Here is a 19,115-nt window from a genome sequence, read left to right as displayed (position 1 = left end):
ACATTTGCTGAATGCCAGCCAGGCATGGTGCTAGGTATACACCTAAGTATCTCATCTTTTACCCTGACAACAATACTATGTGGTATTATCATTTCTGTTTTACAGATAAGAAAACAGTGGCTCAGAGAAGCTCAGAGAAGTTATGCTATGTTTGCCAGGTCACACAGCAGAGGCAGGAGTCAAACCAAGTTCTATCTGGCCGCACAGTTAATGTTCTTCCTTTTACCATGAAGTGTTGCCAAGACCTCCTTCTTAAATATGGCTCCAAGAATAGAGCCAGACTGTACCAAACTGGAAATGCAGTTCTCATCCCATGGCCACAGCCCTCCAGCAGAGAGGATCCTGCCTGTGTCGCTGGCAAATTCTTAGAAGTACCGACCTGATGTTGCCTGTCATGATCATGGGACAAGGTGCACGGCTTTTAAAGTCTAGATCAAAGTAAAAATTTTGAGTTTTATAGTTTTATATGGTTACGTCCTTCCTTCCACTTTACAGCATTTTTTCCAGTTCAGCAACTCATCCCTTTTATCACCACAACAACCCATAATAAGCAGCAGGGACTTTTCAGGACAGACATAAGCATATGCTTTCAAAGGTGACCTTTTCCCCCAATTCAAAGTCAGTGGCCTTGGAGGTTTTGTGTGATGTAACAAATACTACTATGCCCTTAGCATGGAAAAGTCCCCAGAGGCCTCCGGGTGCAGCCAACGCCTTGGCGCCAAGATAATGCCCTTATGCATTGGCGTCATGCCCAAAGCCCACGCGGCACCGATAGCGCACAGAGCCCACACATCACGTTCCTGCAGGCACCCTCCAGGATTTACTGAGTACCAGGAACTATGCTAGGCACTGTCATGGCCTCGGTCCTCGTGGCTCTTCAAACCAGTGAGAAATTAAAATCCAGCACCCTTACCTGAATTCCAGCCCAGACGGTCTCTACTTCAACCACAACGGCATGCTGGGAAGCTCTCTAAAAGAAACAGAATGGAGGCCACGAGGAAGCCAGGAAACCACCACCCCGGGCACTAAGGGAGGGTGATGAGGGCACAGCAAGCTGCAGGCACCTGCCCTTCCAATAAATAGTACCCTTCTTTTATGGCGTTATTAATAGTAAAACTGGTTCAGGAAATGTGGCTTAGGTAACCGTGTAACAGTGCCCTAACACTGCCTTCCCGGATGAGGCAGACTCAGCCTCCCAGGCAGGCACCAGCACAGCCACGGCTCCGCAGGCCCTGCCCGGCCGGGCTGAGCCTGAAGGCTGGCCTAGCACGCACGCTCTGCAGGCAGGCAGATCCTGAGCGAGAGCCGGAAGGGACCGAGCCGGCCATCCTCAGTCCTTTTCCCAAGCTCAGACGTTCCTCCCCAACACTCATCCCAATTCCATTCCAAGCACACATACAGAACCTTTTTCTAGTCTCAGCAATAGATGATCATATATGTCTGTTTTTTTCAAATGAACAATAAAATCTGCAGCTTGCATGAAGCCTTCCCTTGTACATACATATACACACGTACTTAAACAGTCCTGGGAAGTGTCCCACCTGAAAGGTTGAGGTGCCCATTTGCTGAAGACAGCTGAGTTGATCTGTTTCAGAAGTGGACAATAAATCTTTTTTGAGCCTGGTCTACACTATTGTATCAACCTGGGTCCTAACACCACCTCTTACGCTAGGAGATGGGCGCCCATCCATTCATATTTGTTGAATGCTTACTATGCGCCAAACTTTGGGCTAGGCTGATTGATCAGGAAATTGAGAAGCCAGCGAGGTTGGCAAACAGCAACCCCAAGCCAAATCCGTGCCCAGGCCAGGCACCTGCGCATCACCCCTGCCTCCTCCCTGTCCCTCACCCCTCCTTATCCAGTCGACCACTAAATCCTGACATTCTATCCTTAATGCACTTGAAATCTACTTCATTGCATCCCTCTGCTGGTCATTGGTCTAGGCCCCATGTTCTCTTCCTTGGGTTTCTGCAGCTGCCACCTGAGTAATTTCCCTGCTTCCAGCCTTGCTCTCATCCAGACTAACTGCCATATCACAACCAGGGAGGTTTTCTGAAATGAGACTATGATTATATCACATGTTGGCCTAAAACACGTGAGGGACATCTCCCTCCCCCGGGATGAAGTTCAAATGCCTAAATGTGACTTCCAAGACCTTTGATGATCCAGCACCTGCCATGTCTCCCCATTCCTCTTCAAACTTGACAGTCCAGCCACACGGAGCCCCTGCCATTCCCAGAGCACCCTGTGTGCTCCATCTTTCTCAGATCCTGGGACATGTGGCCACTTATCCTGGAACATTCCCTCCCCCTACCTCTCTCCCCTTCTCGCAGCTAACTCCCACAAGCCCACAGGTCTCGGCTTAGACCCCTTCTCCACTCCTTACACTCTTCTTTAGTCAGAGCTGGAGATGGCTATCTCGAGGCACTTTGCGTACGTACTAAGGCGGCCTGGTCACTGGTTTGTCTCCGCCACCAGACTGTGAAATTTCTAAGTATGAGGACAGTGTTTTATCCTGCCACACAACAGACTGACACACAATGACAAAGGGGGAAACGTGGGAGGCGCCAGCATGGCACGTTTTGAGGGGCGAATGACTGCACAAGCAGGTTTTGAAAGCTCTTTAGTTTCTTTGAAGGAGATGTGGAAAGCACCATGTAACCAGCAGCAGATTGCAAGTTGTCTTTCAAGATGGTTCCACCCACAGGTCGTTAATCTCACTCATTTGAGACTAATTTTTGTTGGCTTCAAATTCATAAGAATAAACCATTTTTTTAACTTTGTCCCCCAAATTCTGAGCAGTGTCTGGTCTTGAGGCTGCACCCAACTGTGAATTTGCCCTTTGGGTATTTGCTGCTATGAGCCAGTGCTAGCGCAAGTGAGCCACACAGCAAGATGATGATGCAACAAAAAAGAGACGAAGGGGAGAGTCAAAATGAAGCGCAACAGAGACCAGGAGCTGAGGTGGCACAATTGACAGGCAACCTCTCTCCACATCAGAGGTCCCAGGATCAAATCCCTCTGAATCCTGGAGGAGAAAGATGAGAAGACCAAAATGAGAAATAGATACAGATCATACAGTGAATGGACATAGATAGCACAAACAGCAGGGGGGGACAAGGGAGGGAAAAAATTTTTCTAATTAAAAAAAATTGTTTAAGTTTATATACATACATATATATACCTGCACAGCTCTCTCCTTCATGGCTGGCAATTCACATAGGGGGCTTCTTCTACAGGGTTGAGGCTTCCTGGCTACCTGGAGGGTCTATTCCTAACATCTTCAACAAAAGCTGCCTCTTCTCATAATTAACGTTTCCACCATCATTTGGGCAACGTTTATTGAGGAAGTTCTCGATGCCAGGCACCACGCTGGCAAGAGCCCTTCGTGGAGCGGCTCACAGTCCTGTGGGGGCTGATGGGAGACCCACCACGATCCATGCAATGGACAGAGGACCGTGCGCTCCGAAAGGCCACGGGAAGGAGGTTGTTACCCTGCCTGGAGAGTCAGGAAGGGCTTCATTCACAGGGCGGTGCCACTTGAGCCGGACTTCGGGTGAAGAGGCTTTCAAGAGGCAGGAAGGGCATTCCTTGCACATTAAAGAGAATGAGAAGATATTAGAGTTCTAGTTACGCAATAAATTATTAACACTTGGCCAGAGACACTTCTGAGGTCCCAGAGACCAATTTCCTCCAGCCCTAAACGCTCTCTGTGATATCCCATCCCCTCACAGAATAGGATTCCCTCCTTATTTTTGCAATGCAATTAATATTTGAAGCCTCTTCTCCTCAGTTTATTTTCTGATGACTCCCAAACTCCATCGTCACATCGGGTCTCCAGCATCTTTATTCTCCTTTTACCTCTCCCTCTATGGCTAAAAATGCCTCTTCTTCCTGACTTGCTACTTCCTGTTTTCCTAATTTCAGGGGCCTTATGTTCATTGGGAGTGCAAGGTTTTATTCTGTCTTAAAGCACTCTTCCCATTAGCTAGGAGATTTTTTTGACAAGAAAGGTGTATCTAAGCCCATTTTCTGTAAAATCTGTCACTGCCTAAGTGGTACCCTGCTGCTTGAATCCTCATTTGTCTCCATGGCAATGTTCAGAAACTATCCTGCTTGTGTGAGTATTGAGTTATTTATCATAACAGAGCCAGCATATCCCACCCCTGCACACAGCCACATTCAGTGCATCACAACAACATTTGTAAATGCAGCTACAGTTTGGTTTGTATTTTTAAAAAAGAGAGAGAGAAACAGCACACCCTTTGAAACGGATAGTCTACTCATCAACTTGTGAAAACTGACTTCATTGACTCATTCACTCATTCGTTCACTCATGTATCTAGAAGCATAAAGGTTTAACCGCTCCTTGGGGGTGGGGGTGGAAATCAGGGATAATGTCACCCAAGGGTAGCCTGCTGACCACCAAAGGGGAAGAGCTTTCCTGACAGGCACAAAGCGTGGGCAAAGATGGGAACAAATGTAACAGAGGACAAGGGAAACATCAGTTAATGAGGATGGGAAATGGGGCAGAGAGCGATGACGGATGGGGAGTACGGCAAGAGGAGGAGAGAGAACGGGGGCTGGAGGGGGCGGTAGCCACGAGCTCCTGAGGGGCCCTGTGGTAAACACTAAGGGGTTGCGCTTCACTCTAAGGCAATGAGGAGAATTTTAAGTGGAAATGCCACTTATCAGATTTGCTTTTAGAAAGTTCTCTTTTGCTGCTGCACTGAGGTTTGAATAAAGGGGGAAGCCCCAGAGGCAGGAACAAGTTGAAGAGGGCCCTGATCAGGCCAGGGACCACGAGAGTGTGCACAGGAGAGCACCAAGCATCACCTAGGAGGCAGGCCGGGTGGGACTTCACAGCCGGTTGGATGGAGGAAGGAGATAATTAGAAGATTTCTGCGCCCGCTTGATGACAGAGAAAGGAGCAGGGCAGGGGAGAAGATGAGGCATTTAGTTTGTGACATTTTCAGTTTGAGGAGTATCTGAGACAGCCCATAGCAAAATTAGGGAACTGACACATCCCTTCTCCTCTGCTTTCCCCACACCCTTAATTCTCTATCTCAGGGATAAAGCAATCTGACAAGCTAATCCCCACTGTGGTAGATCTAGGATTTAAAGGTTTAAAGTGTGACTTCTCCCCTAGGAATCATATTTTCATTTAACAAAAATGTGCCACTTGGCACATCTGAATCGAAGGAATGTCTCCCCTATGGCAAAATTCCAGGCAACAAGGTAATAAGTTGGGGAAGTATTTTCAGATAGGAAGCTCTTCCCAGCACCCCTCAAATCATTTCAGAGAGACTATACTCACTAAATTTTAGGTCAGCCACGGAAAACTGTTAATGAAGGCAATGCTATTGAAGTTCCACCTTCATTCCAAAGAACCCAGCTTACACGATAGATAAAGGGATATTTCTCCTGGGCAGAATTCTGTTCTCTTAGCATGGGGTGGAGGGATACCAGGTGTCACCAAGCCCGGGTCACTGAGTTCAAGTCCTGACTCCACCACTTCCTTGGTTACCATATTAACCTTTAAAGTCTTGATTCCATCATCCATAAAGCAGAGGCTCAGAGCACTTGCCTCTGTGGGGCTGTTGTGAGACTTGATTTAAACTGGATGATCACTGTAAACATGGGCTCCCTCTTTTCCCCACCACAGCTCCCCAACTTATTTCAGATTTGAATTCCCATCATTCTCACGGCCTCCACCATTTAATTCAGTTTCTTTCAACACCCAATTCACTTAGAGAAGCCTAATTTTCTTCCTATTCATGCCCTGTTAGCTGCTCTGACAACTTTAGGTGATGCAAAGCCACCATGTGGGCGGTCAGGCTCAGCCAGCAGACTCGGTGGTGCAGGCTGCGCTCCCAAAGTCGTTCCTGCAGGGGGCAGCATCGGGCAGCGCAAGGCAACGCCGGGCTCGCCTGTAAGAGGAGGGAGTCCGTCTGGGCAGGACTGCGGAGCAGGCGTTTGAATTCAGACTCCAGCTGACAAAGGACCCTTTTTATTCCATGTGGGTCTGACACGCAGCCTCCCAGGGAGCCGGATCTTTGTTGAACAAGGGAGCAGGTAGTGGTTTTCTGAAAACACCCCCTGCCCCAGGAAGCCCAGCTGGGTTTTTTCCAAACCCACACGCAGGGACCACTGTTGCCCTTCCACATGGCCAAGGGAAGGCCCATCGGCGAGAAGCAAAAGGCGAATCCTTCCTATGGACGCAGGAGGGCCTTGTTGCAGTTGCTGCCTTCCCTGCCCTCTCGTGGAGTAATGGGAGAGCCCTGACCATGGCAAGGTGTGAGCCGGCCCCACCTCCCATAAGCTTTTTTAAGAGTCTCCCACAACACGGGGGAGTCCTGGAGGAGACAAAGAAATAAAGGGACACAGCTCCTGACTTAAGGAGCTATTAATATTGTTGAAAAGACATACATGTGAAACTGGAAAAGATAACAAGAATACCCATTATCACATGCTCTATTGTTTGATAAAGCACAGTGGCTCTATGTTCCCCACAAAGCCCCAGCACACGTGGTCAAAACTGGGATGACTTTCTATGGTTTGGGAATTTGCTTACATGGGTGGGGGGGAGGGGGGAGGAGAGCAAAGTGTTTAATATCAAGACTGCCTTGGAAATCCAGAATATGGGTCACTACAGGGACAGACTATCCCAGCTGTGGGAATTTGGAGAAGGAAGCTATTACTGAAGGTGCCAGGAGACACGGGCCCTCCTGAAGGAGCCTCGGGCCCCACCGCCAGTGAGAGACACGGCGGCCTCACTCTCCTACTGACTCGGGCTGGGGAGCGGAACCGCTATGTCATCATGACAGCACCACTTCCAGGAATCACTGAGTCAGCTGCAGCTCAGTGAGGCAGGACCCATTCACTTCCTCCAGTCAGAAGCCCCCCTGCAAGGCAGCCTTCGGGCCTGTTTGTTCACCACCATGTCCCCGCACTTGAGGCAGTCAGGACCTGGCCCAGAGCCATCAGCTTTGGGTAAGAGTCTTTCTACACCCCATGGGAATCTCTCATCTTTTCCCTGAATCCAGTGTTCTCCTCCTCTGTAAGCTGGTCTTCTGAAGAAAACTAACAATTAGGAGGCTGTGCGATTCTATAGCCCGACAAAGGCCCCACGCTCCCCCCTCTCCACACACACACACTGACTCACACACCTACCCACACACACACTATCTGCCGTGGTTTAACCTTTTATTATATTGATCCACTTAATGCTAACAGTATCCCCATCTTACAGGTGAGAAAACTGAGATCCAAAGAGGTGACGGAGTGCTCCATCACACTTCTAGTGAGTGAAGAGCTGGAATCTTTCCACTCAGATACTCTGACTCAAAGTAAGAGCCTCCCCCACCTCTGAGTCAGAAACTATAAAGTTAGAATTTCATTCAGCAATTCACAAAATCTTAAGGTTGGAAGAAATTTTGAAGGTTGTGTAGGTCCATGACCCAAATAACCATCTAATTCTCTGCATAGCATCCCAGCCTCTGCTTGGATACACCAGTTTCAGGAAGTAAATTACATCCTGATTCACTCATGCCAAACTATTAGACAGTTCTTTAGGGCTGAAATCTCTCCACCTATAATGTCTTGGAAACATATAGGACTTCAGGAGAGTGTAAACTCTGAACTGTCTTTCTCCAGACTACACCTCCTTGATTCCCTTCAACCTCTCTCTGATGTGGAGGTTTCTCATTTTTCTGCTCTGTATGGGCTCTGGGTTGTCTGTTCAAGCTCCTGGGAGACCCCAGCATGACTAACATCTTCCAGAAGGGAGCTGACTAGACTACACTGACAAGAACATAACCCATTCATTTACTTTGCTGAACTTAATCTGCTGGCAACTCACCTGACCCTATCATGAATGAAAACTCTCAAATGCCTTTCCCGTGTGCTGTCCCTAAGTCACGCCACTCCCACTCCTTGCCCTCCGGCTGGGTTTGGGATGTCCATGAGCTGTTCCCTCAATGCAGGCAATGCCTAACACATGCTCCTGGGTGGTCTGGCCACCCCCTACTGCCTGGGCCCTTCCCCAGTGCTCCCAGGCCCTGCTGACCCCTTGAGGCTCCTCTGACCCCAGCTCTGGGAGGCCATCCTGAGCCTCTGCCAAGGGATCCCCAGCCCCCTGGCCCAGTTCAGCCCTCACCAGACACGCCAGCTCTTAAATTCTCAGGGGTCACCTGGGAAGTTATGGACATACCCCATACAGCCAACAGAAGCAGAAGCCACTGCCTCGGGCTCTCGCTCTGCCAAAACACAATTTACCACTCTTTCTACCACACTTGTGTAACACCCTGCACGGGATTCTCAGATCCAACTGTGGAGTGGCGCACGAGCACCTCCGCTTTCTACCTCCCCTCAACCTATCTGGGCTGTTTCTACCACCTTGCCCACCCCAGCCCTCCCCACCCCGCAGTCCGCGGGTGGTGGGCAGAGCACACAGCATCTTACCTGCCTCCTCACCCCTTCTGTGTCTCCCTCCAGGCTCTCCAGCACCAGATGGTCTTCCTCCTTCCAGCAGGGCAGGCGCCCCCTTTGTGTTGCTGCGTGTTCTCTGTACACTGTGGTTTCACGCTCAGATCCCCAAGCTTTGCTCTAGATACAGAAAAAAAAGGGTCATGAAAAATAGAAAACCCTTCTCAACAACCAGCTTCTCAAGATTTACTGATTATTAGCCTGCTATAGACTTTTTTATTTTAAAGGAGGTACTGGGGATTGAACCCTGAACCTCATATAGGAAGCAGGTGCTCAGCCACTGAGCTACATCCATTCCCTGACTTGCTATAGACTTACCGATCTAATTTGAAATGCAAAGGTGAGCAAGACTTCTTTGTTCTATGATGTTTGGGGCACCTCTAAAGCACAAACCCCACTGATTCAGTGAGTAAGAATGCCTTGGTCACTGGGACTGGAATCCTTTGTTTTAATTTCTCAAAAATAATATCTAGGGAAGCAGACTGGCCCAATGGATAGGGTGTCCGTCTACCACATGGGAGGTCCGCGGTTCAAACCCCAGGCCTCCTTGACCAGTGTGGAGCTGGCCCATGCGCAGTGCTGATGCGCGCAAGGAGTGCCGTGCACACAAGGGTGTTCCCCACGTAGGGGAGCCCCACGCGCAAGGAGTGTGCCCCGTAAGGAGAGCCACCCAGCGTGAATGAAAGTGCAGCCTGCCCAGGTATGGCGCCGCACACACGGAGAGCTGACACAAGATGACACAACAAAAAGAAACACAGATTCCCGGTGCCGCTGATAAGGATAGGAGAAGTCACAGAAGAACACACAGCGAAAGGACACAGAGAGCTGACAACCGGGGTGGGGGGGGGAGGGGGAGAAAAAAATCTTCAAAAAAAATAATAAGATCTAATTTCTTTCTCATGGCCCAAGACAGACATCCAGAAGGACCTCTTTTGCCCCCCATTTCCTTACACTCTTTTTTTTCTCCTGACCTCCAGATTCTTCATGCATCCTGAACTCTGTTTCTCGCAGATGTCTACTCGGTTCTTCATAAACACATCCCTTTTGAGGTTGCACTTCACTCATTAGTCACCCCACTTTGTGACTTAAAGGTCCCACCCCCTAAAGGCATGCTCACATCAGTGTTCTCAACACAGGCATTAGCATATTTAAAACCAATTAAATTGCGATTATTTCCACCCCAGCATATTATTCTCAACCCACTTACTACGCGTGGGAAAGTGAGGTTTGCTGTTTGTGTGTTTAGACTGTACAGCCCAGTTTGTTATGAGCATCAATGCAGCAAGATCTAAAGCAGTGGCTCTCCCTCCTCGTGACCCTCCTGCATGCATCAGTTTCCCTACACCACCCAGGACCTGGGCACCGACTCAGGGTTGGTGCTTCTAAACCTCCATCCTCACCGAACCCTGCAGATGCCCTCCAAGCTCTAAGGCCCCCATGCAAGTCTGCCTTGTACACAACTCTGAGCCAGTCCCCAGTCAGCAGGATTCTGTGGGTTTACTGCAGTGTCGACCTTCCAAAATCCCTTCACACTCCATAAAATTTCCCTATCGTGGGAGCATTTATTCATCTGTACTCTCTAATGCACTTTAGAGTCATTCATTCATTCAGCAAACATTTATGAACACCTTCACTGTCAGGCACTCTCCTGGGCACTACAGCTAGAATAATCAACAGGCCAGACCAAGCCAGCTTTCAAAATTACGTTCCGGGGAGGGAGAGTCACATTATACAAGGACACACATAAACAAACACGATCACTGCAGATCGTGATTACGCTCCTGGAAGCTGGGTAGCTATAAGAGACTCCAGAGAGGCTACTTGAAGAAGGGAGATCCAGGAAGGCTTCTCTGGGGAGGGGATTAATATTTAACTGACACTTTTCAGACGAGAAGAGGCAGCCATTTATAATGGGGAGAGGAAACACATGCTATGCTGAGAGGGGAGCAGTGGCAAAAGCCCAGAGCTTGGTGTCTTTGTGCCATCCAGGGGGATGTGGTGGGTGAGAAAAGAGAAAGGAGGTCATGGACAGAAAGATCACACTGGGCTAATGGATGAGATGAGGAGCTGGATTTCATTCTCAGTACTTAGAGAGTGACATGAACTGATGAAAAATTTTCAAAGATCATTCTGGCCACTCCATGGAAAATGGTCCTGGAAGCTGGAGCAGGGGTGATCGTGGGAAGTAAAAAATTAAGTTAGGCTACCGTCCTTGTCTAGATGAAAAATGGCAGTGCCTTCGATGGGGTGTTGGTAATGAAGATAAAAGGCAGTGGAGGGATCTTGTATGTTTTGGAAGTAGGACTAACCACGGTCACATTGTCACTGTCAGACCAGGAAAGTGCCTGAAGGAGCATCTCCCACTGAGAGTCAGCGGGACAGCCTGGTGTGAGCAGAAAGGGCGTGCGGCTGACAGGCCCGGGCCAGCGGGAGGCCAGTCCTTCCTGGCGCGGGTGCTGGTGAGTGTGTACGTGTATATGGGTTTGGGGCAGAGCTGAAGGCCTTCCAGAAAGAGCCGGCAGGGTAGGGGGTGTGAAGAGGCCACGTCTCACCAAACACTAACAACCTGAAAATTAAAAGAAGCTGTGCTTCTGGCCAGGCCATCAGTGCTCTCTTCATAAAGTCTCCCATGGGGCATTTCCCGTACATAACAAAGGAACGGTGAAAAGTAATCGCACATCACAGCTGAATTGCTTTCTCCCAGAGTTTCATCACAGGGGTGTTCGGTGGGCATTTCTGGGCTAGCTTCAGAACTGTGCCTCCATTTATAACATTAATTCTGCAAGGGAAGGGGTTTCGAGTCCCTAACAAGTGACCTATGAATAAATCCTGGGAGCAGGGCTCCTGTGGGAGTGACTCTGCTTTCCCCTCTCGGGGAGGGGTTAATTCCCTTTTCACACATCACATTGTCACGAATCAACTTTTTCTTACAAATCAGTATCTCTGCTGCTTACTCATGTTCAGCCTGTGGCCAATTGGGACACTCCAGGATTTATTTTCTTCTGTAGTTTTGCCCAGAAGGGTTTAAGTTGTTAGTTTTTGTGCCAATTCATAGTAGAATGGCCCAGAGGAGTCATAGCAGGAAACATTTTAAAAAGAGTCTTTTAAAGGAAGCCATACCCGCTTACAAGTAAAGGCTAAAGAAATTATATTATTGTGGAGTCTAGGGTGAAATCAATTCCATTTTTTAAGACCTATAAATGTAACCCAAGACTTCCCAAACCCTCCCTGTCTGAGACAGAAGAAGGAATGGAAGCCGGACTTGGCTGCTTCTGGTGCCCACCTGCTCCAGCCCACCCTGCACAGGCCCACCCACTATTTCTGGATGTCCCCAGAAGGACTCTCAGGAGAGACAGGCAGGGGATCCACCAATGCCTGGCTGTGTGAGCCTCAGTTTCCTCGCCTGGAAACTGCAAATGTAAAATCTGAAAAAGTGGGACAAGTCCCCCTTGGAGGTATTGTTCTAAGGGTTAAATGGTCTAATACATATAAAGGATCTAGCCCAGCGCCTTGCACCTAGTGTTTGGTAAGTGAGACCTACCCCCCCCCCCCCACCATCATCGTATCATCCTCAAGCCCCAGGCTCCGCCCCCAGAGCAGAAGGGCCTCGCCCCTCCCCCGAGGAAGGCTGGCTTTCCAGGCCCATTCCCCAAGCCTCAGAACCCAGTCACGGCTCCTCAGTCTTCGTGCAAGTGGTTTTCTGGCCAGCCTGCCCCACCAGACATGCCCAGGCATGCCTCCCTCGCCTCAGCCTCACGCTGGGCTGCTGCCACACAAATGCAGAGGTCCAGGGACGTACAGACAGAATCACCTTTTGGAGGCTTGTCACTCCCTGCCCTTGGCTGTCCCCTCCCATGGGGCGTGCCACCTCGGGGCTCCCAGGGCAGGAGATGGAGGCTCTGAAGACACTGGCTCCTAGCAGGAATGGCAGTTTACAGCCTGAGCTTTCCCAGAGTCTCTGAAATCGTCAGAGGAACCCTTGGGAGGGGTCAATGCTTTCAAAGCCAAAGATAAAATCAGGCAAGGGGGAGAAAACAGCTGGGGGCCCAAGGACACTTGGGGTGGAAGACAGGAGGGAAAGAAGGATGCCACAGCAGCTCCCCCACCCCTGCCCCAGCTCCCCATGAAAGTCTGACATTGTCAACCCAAAGCCAGAAAAAACGCTTGAGACTGCATTCCCAACACTGAGGCTTAAGTGCTGACTCGGTCATTTGCTGAGTGCCCTTTGACAAGCCTCTCATCTTCTGGGGGAACCACAATTTCCTCATTTTAAAACAATGAGAGCAGCCCCAGCTGCATGTTTGTCTGTAATGGGCCCTTGCCATCCCCTCAGCTATGCTCAGTGACCTCATCTTCATCTTTTCTGAGCACCTACTATCTGCTGGGCACCCTCAGGCCTGGGGAGCAAAGGCCAGGGGTTGCCGGCAGGGTCTCCACATGCAGTGTGGGCGGGGTACACAGGGAATGCGGGGAGCATAGCAAGGGCCCTTAACTCAGGTGGAAGCAAAGGTAGGGAGGGCCAATTCCTGGGGTCAAGCAAAGGGTTCAGGAACAGAGGGTGGGGTGACCTTCCAGGTGAGAAACCAAGGTGGGGGAGGGGAATACCCGTGCAGGGTTTCCCACGATTGGATAGGAGAATTGGGAGGTGAGGGGTGGCACGAGTGAAACCGGAGGGCTGAAGGCACACGTTTAAGGAGCTCCGTCTAACTGAAACCCGTGTAGACGGGAGCATCCAGTCAAGGCAAGGAACAACAGGATGCCATATGTGCTTTGGGAGAAATCTGGAGAAATCTGGAGAGGGACGATGAGGCGCGAACAAGGTGGTGGCAGCGGGAATGGAGAAGAGAGGAAATGGAGAGACGCTGGTGCCAGCGAGAGGCGCACGCACATACACACACACTCTGCTCAGAGAGCCACGGCTCAGACCCCTCGGGGATATCAGGCGGTGTGGAAGACTAATTTTAAAGACCTGCTGTTCCACTTCTTCCCACTCTACTCAGCAACTTCATCTGCTTTCTTGAATAAGACTAGCCTGTAATTAGCAAAACTCCACAAACAAGCAAGTGTTGGGTTGGCGGTTCTCAGCCCGGTCTGCGTAGTTGAATCATCTAGGGAGTTTGTAAAATGCCAATGCCCAAGACATCCTCCAGACCAATTAAACCAGAAGCTCTGGGGGTGGGACCCAAGTAGCCACACAGCTTTTAAAGCTCCCCAGGTGATTCTAACGTGCAGCCACCTTTGTCATTGGGTTGGAGTCTAGAACACCTGGTTCCCCTAACATAACTTCCTCCAGGTCCTCAGTGGGGCCAGGGTCACTGTCCCGCCCAGGACCCTGCTCCAGTGCGCCCATTGCTGTTTCCCCTCCCCTCTCCCCCGACCTTTCCTACCAAAGAGGGTCTTAGCTCAGACATCATCCTCTGGGAAGAATGGGGGTCATGGGCCCTCCTCTGTGTCACAAAAGCACCCCACACCTCCCTATCACAGCCTCTTTACTTGTCTGTATCCTAACCATCGCCACCACACCTGAGCTCCTCAGGGGTAGGCTTTTAGCTGATCCATCATTTTAGCTTATCTAATCCTGCTTATCAGACGCAGAGTAGACCAGATAGATACTTATAGGATGGAGGGGTTGGGAATGAATGAATCTTCTTTACATTATAATTTGCTTCTTTCTACAACTCTACCCTCTCACCAAGAATTGGGATGGAACCAAATCCAAAATTTGTGTTCAGAAGGTTTTTTCCCTCTGCAGGTGGAGTGTTTGAAACCAGGCCAAGAAACAGTGAGAGCAGGGAACCAGAGTGATATATCTATATCTGCCTGCCTGCCTGCCTGCCTATGTCTGTCTGTCTATCTATCTATGTGTCTTTCTATCTCTCTGTCTATCTATGTCTGTCTGTCTTTCTTTCTGTCTGTCTTTCCATCCATCCATCCAGCACGCTGCTCCCTTCCCCCTCACCCTGAGGCAAAGCATGCAGAAGGAAGCTGTCTCCTCCCCGTGGTCAGGCAGTACAGTGGTGGTCCCTTGAGCCTCTGTGCTCCCCCCGGCTGGAGTCCAGGCGGGGCTACCCACATTCCAACAAGGCCTGGAGCCGCCCAAGGGTGTTTAAGGTCTTCCTTGGGAAAAACAGATGCAAGTGGGCCTGGAAGACCCTCAAGGGAAAGTCTTTATCTGTAACTTCCCTAGAGGCCTGAGGAGGCCACATCCGGTGGCACAGTGAAGCCCCCGCAGGCAGGGACTGCAGAGCTGCTTTCCTGGCCCTCAGCACCAGCTGGGGACTGGGGCCCCGCAGCCCCCAGGCGGTACTGGGTGCCATTGGGAGGCAGGCAGAAAGAATAGAAGGCCAAAAATCCCAACTGGTTTTAGGCGTGATTGTCAGGAAACCCCTGCGGCTCACGATCTCCACTTGGGTGTCCAGACAACAACTCAAAACAAAATAAAAACCTTCCTCCTCCTCCCAGTCCCTGCCCCCATCCAAAAGTACCTCCTCCCTGCCACTTCCCCATTTCTACAAATAACCCCACCATCCTCCCAGCCAACCACAGTCAACATTTTTTATTCCTCCCAGCCCCCAACTCTCCCTCCCATTCCTCCCGGCCCGCCTCCCTGCCACTCCCGCACGCCAGTGTCCCTGTCCATGGCCTGCCACAGTGCCTCACACCTCTGCATCTTCGTCCTCTCTGCTCTTGGCTGCAGGGCCTTCCACCCTGGCCCCCTGCCACTGACCTCTTCCGCTTCAATCCGTCCCCTCCCACTCAGATCACTGCCAGGGCAGCTCTGACCACGTTACTCTCCTCACTAAAAACTCTCATCGGCCCCCACCTCACTGAGGAAATAGAGACACCCCACAGGGGCTTGCAACTCCACAAAATGCACCCCGCCTGACCTCCTTCCAAACGCCTCCCCCCATTCTGCACTCAGCCCAGATCCCCAAGCGGGCGCTGGGCCTTAGTTCCTGCTGTGTTCCCCATTTAGAAGGTCCTACCCTCAGCCCCTTCCCAATATCAAAATCCCATTTCAGAGGCCTTCTCCAGGAAGCCACTTCTGTCTCCTCCCCAGCAGCATCCCAAATGGCTGTACACCTTCTCTGAACGCCCATCAGGGCCCGGCTTTACCTCTCTGTGGCTGGCAGGACGGCTCAGTGGAGAGTGCCCCGCCTTAGTTGTCCCCTGGCCACGGCTTATTCGCTGTGATGTTGGGAAAGCCCCTGGGCCTCTCTGGGCCATGGTTTCCTCACTCATCCCTCTCGGGGGACTAATTGTGACAAGGTGTAGTAGAGTGCCCGATGCCTTGTAAGCACTCAAGAACCAGTGGTTGGAACGCTTTCTTCTCTCCCTTCTTCAGATGGCTCAGCAGCCAGCTGTGAGCCCGTCTGCTCTGGCCCAGCCTGTAGCCACACCTGAGTGGACATCCCAGTCCCGCCCTGCTCGTTTTCTGCCGTCCATCTGGTGATCTCGCTCGGGGTTTCTGAGCCACAGCCTGACCTTCCTCAAGGTGAACGTGACATCTTGGCCACGAGTGCTTTCCCCTCTCTCCAGCCCCAGTCCTCATGGCTCCCCACGGGCCCTTGGAAGCACGTTCTCCTCCAGAACCCAGCAGGGCTGGCACCCTGGCACACACATCCACTGTGGGACAGAAGAGGCGCCCCCACCACCACCACCAGAGCTGTAAAGTGCCTCCCAGAGCCGCCAGCCTCTGATCTTGAACTGACATTAATGAGCGGGAGGGAAAAAAGTCATTCCACGTTGGTTGATACTAAATGGACCTATTTGCACCAGATCGATCACACTTAGCTTTATCACAGCCTAATATCTCTCCTGGCATCGCAGTCATGAATTCGCTTATAGCGCAGCTTTCCTCGCTTCGAGGAAGGTAACAGTGAGTAGTCCCACTTTCTGGATGGGACTGGAAGACAGGACACCGATGAGGCAGACAACAGGTGACCACGGTGGTTCACACCTCAGAGCCAGGGCTGGGGTGGGGGGCGGGTGACACTGCCAAGAAGGCAGGGAGCGGAGCCTAATTCTGAGTGGGCTCCAGGAATGGAGTGTGAGGGGAAGTGCCGAGGAGAGAGGGATGCTGCCAACCAAAGGCCGATTTGTATTGTCCCCAGCAGAGAAAATAAGCCAAGAATCGGGTCCGCTCAGCTACCCACGGACCTGAGTCCCTGTGTCCTTCATGGCTTCAGAGAATGCACAACAGGAGTCCCGACACACAGAGGCAGCCTCTTGTCATTGCTTGTTCTGCACCTGGATCACCAGCAGCCTGCTGCCGGGGGCCTGCAGGGCGGAGGAGGGACACTGTGCCCTTGGGAGCCATTCTAAAATCCCTAAAGGAACTTCTTTAAATTAGGGTACTTTCCTAATGCCTTAAGGAATGCGCGCTTGTATTCCCGGAGGGAACCTCATGAAAGGGGATATTTGTCCATAGGACTTCTGCTCCCCGCCCCGGAACAATCGCATTCCTTCTCAGAAGTCTGTCGTTCCTGGCAGCCCTGACTGGCACCCAACCTGCGCAGCTGCTGGGCCGGGCAGGCCGCCGACCCCAGGCGGCCCCGACAGGAAGCCGAGCCCGCTGGTCGCAGCCACCCCCTCCCCTTACCTACAGCCTGGCCAGCCAGAGGCTTCCAACCCACACCTCGCGCTTCCTCTTTCCTAGAACAGAAATACGGCCGCAACTCCATTCACTGGACTTGGAGATAGTTCTTACACCTTTTTCCACCCCTCAGCTTTATTCTTTCCTGCAGCCTTTTATTCCCTGTTCCTGCCGAGCACGTTTTCTTTTCCTCCCCACACAGCTTTCTGGTTCTGGCTTTCTCTTTCTTGCTCTCTCTTCCCCTTTTAGCACTCTTATGTGGCCCTAGAGCATCTCTTCCTTCTGGGCTTTTACACCGGCCCTTTTTACCCCTGAGTCCTCAGCCTGGCAGACCCTCCACCTCTGTGCCCGGTGCCGTCTCAAGCTCCTCCTTGTCCTCACTCTGGAGGAAGGAGGAAAGCTGGCCAGAGAGGTCCCCGGTCTCCTCCGCCTTTCCCTCCCTTCCTCTCCCCACAGGCACACAAAAGGGGACAGAGGCACAGATGGCCCAGTGCTAAAAGGGGCTCGTGGAGTCTGCCCACCCGCAGACGCCCCTGCTGGGCCTTCGAGTTCATCCAAGCTGCTGCCCGTCCCAGCGTGGCGAGCTGGCAGAAGAGCAGGGCGCAGAGCCAGCCTCCTCAGCACGAGGCCAGACCCCCTGCCCAGCCTGCCCCCGGCCAGCCTGAGGAGGGGCACACACCTGCCAGCTGAAAAGCAGAGGCTGTCACTGGGTGTCTGAGCCTTGAGCACCAGGCGCAAGAGCCCTGTGCCTGTGGGGGCCCCGGGCCCTCCCAGGTAGCTGGAGGGGGGTGGCCTCCAGTCTGTTCTATGGGACAAGCCGTGCCAAGGAGGGGCCTCAGCAATGGGTGAGCGGGCCACAGAGGAACTAACCATTCCTTCAAGTCCCCCCACAAAAGAGCTTGAATGAGGCAGTATGATGTTAATGGCTACCATTCACTGAGTGGTTACCCTGAGCCAGGTATTATACCAAGCCATTTGCTGAACTATCCCTAATCTTTACAATAGTCCTGCAGGGTAAGTATTTTGGTCCCCATTTTACAGACAAGGAAACTGAGGCTCAGAGAGGTAAATAACCTGCCTCAAACAGCCAGTGAACACCTTAAAGCTTCTTTTCCAGTTAAGATTCCACAAGTCCTGGGAGTAGACATGGCTCAAGCGGTTGCATGCTGCTTCCCACGTGAGAGGTCCTGGGTTCTGTTTCTGGTGCCTCCTAAAAATAAAAAACAAACAGCAAATAAATGATAAAACCACTCAATCCCTGGCCCTGGTACCTAAAAAAAAAAAAAAACTAAGGTAATGTTCTGAAGACACGTACCTATTTTTTTTTTCACTCCAAATGCCCCACTGAGGCCTTCAAGAAAGCTGCACAGGGCAAGGTGGAAGCTTCTAATCCTGGCTGCCCATTGCCAGGCTTAAAAGAAAAAATCAAGTTTCCAGGACCCCTCCTCAGGAGGTTCTGATATATGCGTCACCTCTCCCAGGGACACGTGTGAAGGAGCAGGTGCTGTGGAGCTGGACACAGTCAGAGCCTCCTTTTCCCAGTATAAAAAAACGGAGATGATAACGTTTACTTCACCACCTTGTCACGGGCGTTGTATGGTGCTTGGCAAGAGGCCAGGTGCATGGTAGATTCTCCCTTTCATTTCCCTTCACAAACTTGAGATTCCAGAATCCAGACCTCATAAAGAAAGCTAAAGAGAAAGGGGTGTAGCCCGTGAACGCCGTTCGATCGTGTTGAGCTGGCCTTTGATTCTTGCACCCTGCCCCAAGGTCAGTTGGCACGCACAGGACTGCGGGACAGCTCCACAACAAGCCCAGTCATGGGCAGGGGATTTCCAGGGCTGGGACTTCTGCTGTCACAACTTCTGTGGAAAGGGCTCAAAACTAACCTACTCCATCTATTAAAGGTCAATACCCATCCTTGCGGAGAGTTTCTGGAACCTATCGGGCCATGACACTGTTCCCAAGCCTTCCTTCCCTTGCCCACAAAGCACGCTTGTCCAGAGCCACCTTTACTGGCTGCCCCTCTGG

The 19,115-nt window shown here is 51.3% G+C and overlaps 1 long non-coding RNA gene across 3 annotated transcripts in view; it reads right to left on the bottom strand.

Annotated features, from left to right (window-relative positions):
• LOC111764946 (uncharacterized) overlaps positions 1-18,799 on the bottom strand; it is a 32,422-nt gene extending 13,623 nt beyond the window's left edge. For 2 of the 3 annotated variants that reach the window (XR_011645520.1, XR_011645518.1), the window contains exons 1-5: positions 18,400-18,799; positions 18,163-18,294; positions 8,465-8,608; positions 3,186-3,591; positions 914-3,029 (exon numbers count right to left, since the gene is read on the bottom strand). This is a non-coding gene — a long non-coding RNA (uncharacterized lncRNA). The remainder of the gene's footprint in view (positions 1-913; positions 3,030-3,185; positions 3,592-8,464; positions 8,609-18,162; positions 18,295-18,399) is intronic. The other variant, XR_011645519.1, reaches the window with a different exon arrangement.
• Between the last annotated feature and the right edge of the window lie 316 nt (positions 18,800-19,115).

The sequence above is a fragment of the Dasypus novemcinctus genome, chromosome 13 (assembly GCF_030445035.2).
Source record: "Dasypus novemcinctus isolate mDasNov1 chromosome 13, mDasNov1.1.hap2, whole genome shotgun sequence".
In the NCBI taxonomy this organism is placed as follows: domain Eukaryota; kingdom Metazoa; phylum Chordata; class Mammalia; order Cingulata; family Dasypodidae; genus Dasypus; species Dasypus novemcinctus.
The sequence above is the reverse complement of the archived record's forward strand: the minus strand, read 5'-3'. Positions and strand labels throughout refer to the sequence as shown.